The 8,234-nt window shown below is 32.1% G+C and overlaps 1 long non-coding RNA gene across 1 annotated transcript; it reads right to left on the minus strand.

The window, feature by feature from the left end:
- Nucleotides 1–2,039: 2,039 nt before the first annotated feature.
- Nucleotides 2,040–8,225, minus strand: LOC124897600. Its single transcript, XR_007054362.1, has 2 exons — nucleotides 4,023–8,225; nucleotides 2,040–3,714 (listed from the first exon to the last, which is right to left on the minus strand). It is a non-coding gene; the product is annotated as an uncharacterized LOC124897600 (long non-coding RNA).
- Nucleotides 8,226–8,234: the final 9 nt, after the last annotated feature.

Raw genomic sequence — 8,234 nt, forward strand, 5'->3', positions numbered from 1 at the left:
GGCACAATGCTTAGATGACCACAGTAATTAATTAGGGGTGATATAGTAAAATCACGATTGAAGCAGCGACACATAAATGTCTTAAATGACTTACAACAACTAATTAGAAGTGACAAAGCAAAATTACTATTAAAAATACTTGTGAAAATTTTTTAAGTGAACCTCATATGAGACGTCAAGTTATAAAATATCAAGAGCTAACTTATCATTTTTATATCTATTTTATCTTTTTTCTATTAATTTTTTTTATTCTTTTAATACTCAAGTGACTTATAATAATTAATTAAGGGTGATATTCAGTAAAACTATGGTTGAAGCAGCTGAAGCAGACATGTCATAAATGTCTGTTTTATCTTTTAATTAAATATCATTAATTTTTTGATACATAAATGACTTATAATAATTAATAAGGGGTGATACAGTAAAATCAAGGCAGAAGCAGACATGTTATAAATTTTTATTTTATATTTTTTAATTATTTATTATTAATTTTTAATATGTAATGACTTATAATAATTAATTACGAACGATATAGTAAAATCACGGATGGGATATTATTAATTTTTCAATACATAAATAAAATAATAATTAATTATAGTGATATAGTAAAATCATGGTTGAACCAGATGAAGCAGACATATTATAAATGTCTATTTTAGTTTTTAATTAAATATATCAATTTTTTAATATATAAATAACTTATAATAAATTAATTAGGGGTGGTATAGTAATATCACGGAGCAAGCTATATATATATTACTATCTATAATAAGCGGCAATAGGCAGGCAGGTCTTCGACATGCTTGCTTGTGCTATCTGCTTTAGCTGCTTTAATCGTAATTTACCCTATTACCCTTAATTAATTTCTCTAGGTTATTTAAGTATTAAAATTTATAGTATTTAATAAAAAAATATTAATTACTATTTACTATTTAATTTTTTAAATTAACTTGATGTCTAGGCCCATTTATGTTTTTTTTCACAAGTATTTTTTATTATAATTTTATTATATCACTTTTAATTAGTTGTTATAAGTCATTTAAGACATGTCTTCTTCGCTGCTTCAATCATGATTTTATTACATCACCCTTAATTAATTATTATATGTTATTTAAGTATTAAAAATTTATAATATTTAATAAAAACTATAAAATAGACATAAGATAATAAATTAATATTTAAATTTTAAATTAACTTGATGTCTTATATGAGGCACATTTATGCTTTTTTTCACAAGTATTTTTTGTAGTAGTTTTATTATATCACTTCTAATTAGTTGTTATAAGCCATTTAAAACATGTCTTCTTCGCTTCTTCAATCATGATTTTACTAAATCACCCCTAATTAATTACTATGATAGCATTAGAAAATTAATAATATTTAATAAAATAAACATAAAATGATATGTCAATATAAAATATTTGATTAACTATCGAAATTATTTTAGTGCCACATAGATTGACTTTCGAAATTATATCAGTGTCATTTAAATTTGAATAGAAGAAAAAATATTATAAATCACAATAAAACATTTGATTGACTATCGAAATTATATTATTGCCACATAGATTGACTTTCGAAATTATATTCGTGTCACTTAAATTGGAATAGAAGAAAAAGTATTATAAATCATAATAATTAAAAGTTAAAATTGTCTTGATAATTAATAATCTAAATTATATTTGTGTCACATAAATTGAGATAAAAAATAACATATATTGGGCCCATGCAAGCACGGATCATTCAATGTCTAGTATGTATATATATAGAAGTAAATTAGAAGCTAGAAATAAGATAAGCATTTAGTACACTCTTGAATTATGGCCAAAATTGCTACGATACATTCCAACTTCACAGGGTTCTATTACCCCCACTAAAATCAATTTTAGTGTATTTTTGTCACCCTTTTGGGCTGACGTGATATCACTATTACATAAAAATGGATCCACGTCAAAGGTGTTGTTATGTCAGCCAAAAAGGTGTCACATCAGCTAAAAAATTGACAAAAATATGATAAAATTTAGTCACGAAGAAAATAGAATCCCTGTAAAATTGGAGTGTTTCATAACCAATTCGATGATAGTTCAAAGGATTCTAAATGCTTTACTCGCTACAAATCATGCATATCCTATCTCGAAAGTACATAAGATTTGAGCTTATAGTTGGATCAATTTCTCAACTATTCTTTTGTCAAGCCTTTTATTTAATAAGTACATAAGAGGCTAAAAATGAGATAAGCATCCAGTACACTTACGAATTATGGCCAAAATTGCTACGACATATTATAATTTTATAGGATCCTATTACCCCTTTGAAGTCAATTTTAGTGTATTTTTGTCACTCTTTTGGGCTGACCTGACAGATTTATTCCATAAAAATGGAGTCCATGTCAAAGGTGTCACGTTTTGATAGGAACGAGTACAACTCTAGAGCTGTCTGAAGCACCAATGAAAAGTGGATCACCTTGATTAATTTTTGGGGCCATAGATGAACCGTTGGACAACAAAAAGAAAAAACTTAACTCTGCGAAGAGGAAGAAGAAAATAGGGATCACACAATTCCCAAAAATCCTCAGAGAACTGGATGAGAAGCAATGTGAATCTTCTCAGTACTGAGCTCCAGGCTGTAATACCATGTGAAAATCAAGCAATGCAGCTTGATTATTCATGATTAATGGAGAGAAAATGAAAAGAGAAACTAATTTTATTGATTGATCTCTCTTTGTACAAAGCATTGTTGCCCCTATTTATAGACTGAGCAACTGAGCTTTTGTTAGCTCACTTCCAGTTCATTGACAACTCAGCTAACTACCTCATAACTATTTGGCAACTTATTCAACTAATTCATTAACCGATTAATTAATTGATCAATAAAACCGTAAAGTATCTAATGAAACAGTAGCCATGTACATAAAGAAGATGCAGTAATCACATGTTAAAACAATCATAGGATGCTAGATGCTTAACTCAATAAATAAATACTCTCTCCAAGAGGAATATCATATTATTTTTTTATTAATCAAATCAAAAGAATGAGGTAATGCCTAATAAATGTGCATGTTGAGCTTGAATTAAGCTCTTAGTGATAAGATAAGCAACCTAATCATGAGTGTTGACATAAACAACCTGGATCAAGCCACTCTTGATCTTGTCCCTGATGAAGTGACAATCAATCTCTATGTGTTTTGTTCTCCCATGAAACACTAGATTGTTTTCCAGTTGTATAGCTAAATTGCTATCACTAAATACTCATCTAGGCAAAGTAATGGGAACATTGAGTTCCTGGAAAAAACCAGCTATCCAAGTTATCTCTGCAACTACTGAAGCCATGCTTCTATACTCAGCTTCAACAAAACTCCTGGACTTATTATCTTGTTTCTTGGACTTCCAAGATATCAAGGATTAACCCAAATAAACTGCATATCCAGTGAATGATCTTCTAGTGTTAGGACAGGCAGCTCAGTCTGAGTCACCCTAACAAGTAAGAGCAGTAGAATAATCAATCTTTAACCAAATACCTTGTCCAACAAACCTTTTAGATACCTGACTACTCTTGTAGCAGCTTCCCTGTGTAACCTCTTAGAATGTTGCATAAACTGACTGAGTATTTGGAAAACAAAACTGATATCAGGTCTTGTAATGGTGGCATACATGAACTTGACCATAAGTCTTTGATAAAAAGAAGCATCTGATAACAATTCATCTCCATGTGCACCTGTAGATTGATCATATTCAATTGTGGTCAATTTCATATTGGACTTCAAAGGGGGTAAGTGTAGTCTTAGAACCACTGAGACCTGTGTCTGAGATTAACTCAAGGATATACATCCTTTGATTTAATATTACTCCTAAAACTGATCTTAGGACCTAGGACCTGAATGTCTAAGAAATACTTGAGATCACCCAAATCCTTCATTCTGAACTTGTTTTATAACTTATCTTTTGTTGCTTTAATCAAAGCAGCATTACTCCCACTAAGATGTAGATTATCAACATGTACTAGAACTACTACTGTATCAATACCTTTATGTAGAGTGAAAAGGGAATAATTATGTGCACTTTGAGTAAATCCAGCATCAAGTAATGCATTAGTAAGCTTTAGATTCCATTATCTTGAAGCTTGCTTGAGACTATACAAAGATTTGTGCAGCTTGCAGACCTTATTCTCTCCCTTTCTCTTGAAACCTTATGGCAGTTCCATGTATACTTCTTCTTCAAGATCACCCAGTAAAAAGGCATTATAGACATCCATTTGATGAAGGCTCCATCCTCTAGACACAACTACTACAATCACACACTTGACTGTTACCATTTTAGCAACTAGTGAATATGTCTTATGATAGTCTAGCCCCTTTTACTGACACAGCCTTTGTCCACTAATCTTACTTTGAAACTTTCTACCTCACCATTTGTAAGATAGTTTTTATTTTGTATATCCATTTGGAACCAACAGTGTTCTTCTCTTTGAGTAAGTTAACAATGGTCCATATGTTGTTGGCTTTCAAGGCTTGGATCTCTAACTTCATGGCTTTCACTCATCTGTCATCTTTTATAGCTTGCTTAAAGTGCTCAGGTTCAGTTAAGCTAGAGAACTTTGTCAAGTAACATTGATAAGCATTGCTTACTTTGTTGTAAGACAAGCTATTTGCATTTTTGGCTTCTAGAGGAATCAACATAATCTTGCATCCATACAGGTGGCCTAATAGTTCTGGTAGGACCACTAGATAAAGTTTGAGCCAATGAGGGATCAACTGGACTATCTGCACTATTTTTTGTCATTTGTATCAATATTAGGTGGTGCAGTATCAATAAAAGTATTATATTCAACTAGTGATGGAGAAAATGAAGTATCCTCATAAAAAAACATCACGGAAACTAAGAAATCAATTATGTTTGTATCAGGTTTGGAAGCTGCTGCGGGTGCAATTTTTTTTGTGACTGGTCAAAAGAAAATATATATTCTTGGAACACAACATTTCTACTAACTAACAACTTCTTAGATTACATGTCTAGTAGTAAGTATCCCTTTTGAGAATTTGAATATCCTACTAACACAACAGGTTTTGCCTTTTCAGGAAACTTATCACCTCTAGGGGCAATTATCACATAACACAGGCAACCCATGACCCGTAAATGGGATAGGTTAGGCTCTTTAAAAAATAACAGTTGAAAAGGGATTTTACTACCTAACACTGAAGATGGTAACTTATTCATGATATATACAACAGCCTTCACACACAACCCCCAATACTTAATGGGCAAATGAGACTGAAATTTAAGAGCTCTAGTTATATTAAATATTTGTCTGTGCTTCCTCTCCATAACTCTATTTTATTGTATTGTATGAGGACAACTGGTTTGATACAAAATACCTAAAGACCAAAACAAGGTTTGACATTGAGAATTAATAAAGTCCCATTATCAGACCTTGTAGTCTTTATCAATACACCAAACTATGTCTTGATCATGGAAATAAAGATCTTAATAGCCACTATGGTCTAAGATTTTAGCTACAACAGATGAACCAAAATGTATCTACTATATTCATCCACCATAGTAAAAAAATAGTACTTATTATCAAAAGCAGAAGATTTATAAGGTCCCTAGAAATCCATGTGTACAAGTTCAAAACAGGTAGAGTACTTAGTAACACTATTAGGAAATGATAACCTAGTTTGTTTAGCTAATTGGCAGATTGTACATTTATTAAGAATATCTACATTAGTAAGATTCTTCAAAAGGTCTAAGCATCTTAAAACCCGTGAAGCTGGATGCCCAAGTCTCTTGTGCCATAGTGTACATCTTGTAGATGAAACTTCTGTAATGATCTTACTATGCTTTAGTCTTACAGGATAAGTTTTATCTTCCCAATTCTCCTTTAAGAATATAAAGTACACCCTTCTGTCTACCAATACCCTCCACCTTGTCACTGAATAGGTCGTAAAAGACACACAAATCAGGATAGAAGGAAACAAAGCAAGATACTTCCTTGATTATCTTAGCAACAGATAACGTATTAAGTCTGAAGTCTGGAACAAATAGAACATCCTTGATCATATCATTTGCAATATGTAAGTCTCTCTAGTATGGGAAATATGCACTTCATCACCAGTAGGAAGGTGTAATTGTCCTTGTGACTTTGAATTAAGCATGTACTATCATTGAACATATGTCTGTTTGCAGACATATGATGTGTGGCACCTGAGTCCACATGTAACTTTCAGAACAAACTTTAGACAAAAAACAAGTGGTAATACTTGTCATATTGACTGTTTCATCTCCTTGTTATCCTTGTTCAACATGCTCATGATTTGAGTATATTCCTTTTCTGTGAATGTATGAGCCTTTGCCGGTGGTGTAAAACCTATGTCATGACTGGGACTAGCAACATCAACTTGTCCTGCTACCATATTTTCAAGTTGATAAAACTTTCCACCATTACTGGAATAGTTTTTACCACCACCATATGACCTAGAACCAGACCTAGTTTCTTGTTTTGATTTCAATCAGTGAGATAACCTATCAGTTTAAAACAGTTCTCCTTAGCATGACATTAGAGGTGACAATAGTCACAATTTCTACCTTTGTAGTTGGTACTTCTTTGTCCATTAGTATAACTTCGATTCACTTTCATGGCAAGTGGTTATGACTAGAGTCGTCAAAATGGGCTTGGCCCTTGAGGCCGACCCAACCCAGCCCGCTATAAGGGTTGGGTTGTGATTTTTGAGCCCATTTAAAACTGGGATTATATGTCCAGCCCAAGTCAGCCCGCTGGCCCTTGACGCTTGACTAAGGCTGGGCCGGGCCGGCCCGTGGGTCAAAATACTATTTAATTTAAATTAAAAATATATATGAATATTGTAAAAGAAAAAGTAATAATTAAGAATAATAGTTATTGAATAAGTTTAATATCCTACATGATATTTAACTTAGTAAGTCTTAAACCTTAATCATCAAGTATTGATGTTTCATTTGTTATTGTTGTTCAATTTAAACTTAAAATTAAAGAAAAAATAATTAAAAATATAAATTGTGATTACTCAATAAATTTTACCAAGTATCTTACACAATATTTTACTCATTTAGCATTAAATGATAAATATTAAAATTTTTAATCATAAATATAAAAACTGCATCCATTAGAAAATGTTCAAACACATGTTGCAACCACTCGAAATCAATTGCACAACAATACCCAAATTCAAAGAAATAATAGTTTTAAGTGAATTTTAAATATTATAAATTTTTGATATAGAATTTTTTGATATTGTTCAACTTGTTAAATTTGTATATGAATTTAGATGAATGTTGATGTTTATTAAGATAATGTAATCAATGAATTCAAATATGTTTGACAATGTATTGGTGTTGAAATATTATAAATCATCGTAGAATTATGTACTTTATATAATAATGTGTTAGAAGTGCGAATGGACTGCCATATCTATTAGTTCAAATTGAAAAAGAAAATCTAACAAAAAATCGATAAAAATAAAGGGTTAGCCTGCCCCAACCCGTGACCCTATTAGGGCTGGGTTGGGTCATACATTTTAAGGCCATTTAAAGTAAAGGGCCGGCCCGTCCTAGCGCATCAAATTTTTTGGCCCGTGAAGCTTGGGCTAGGTTGGTTCATCCTCTATAAGCATGGCATAAGCATGATTGATAGTTGGAGTCACTCCCTTTAGCAAAATTTGTCTCCGAGCTTGATCATATGACTCATTTAGCTCACTCAAAAAACTACAACAGTCTCAGCTGACACATGTGATATAAATACTCCTTAGATTTAGGGCAATCACATCTTGGATTAGGAACTAAAACATTATACTCACTCCACAAGCTTTTCAATTTTGTGAAATAGATTGAAACTGAATCAGTACCTTGGGAAAGCATATTAATTTCGCGATGCAACTGATAGATGCGCATGCGATTCACCTTGTCAAATCATTCCTTTAGGTCCTCCTAGACTGCATAAGCACTTGTAGCATAAACAATGCCAGAGAGCGGACTCTCTCACTAACATTATTCATGATCCAAGAGAGGACAATTGCATTGCAAGTTTTCCATTGTTCATGAAGTTCCTCCCTGTACGAGTCATTGCAGGATCCAATGATCAAACCATATTTCCTCTTTCCTAAGAGGACAATTCACATTGAACAACTCCACAAACTGTCATTTTTTGATCCAATTAATTTGATAGGAACGAGTACAACTCTAGAGTTGTCTGAAGCACCAATG

The sequence above is a fragment of the Capsicum annuum genome, chromosome 4 (genome assembly GCF_002878395.1).
Source record: "Capsicum annuum cultivar UCD-10X-F1 chromosome 4, UCD10Xv1.1, whole genome shotgun sequence".
NCBI lineage: Eukaryota > Viridiplantae > Streptophyta > Magnoliopsida > Solanales > Solanaceae > Capsicum > Capsicum annuum.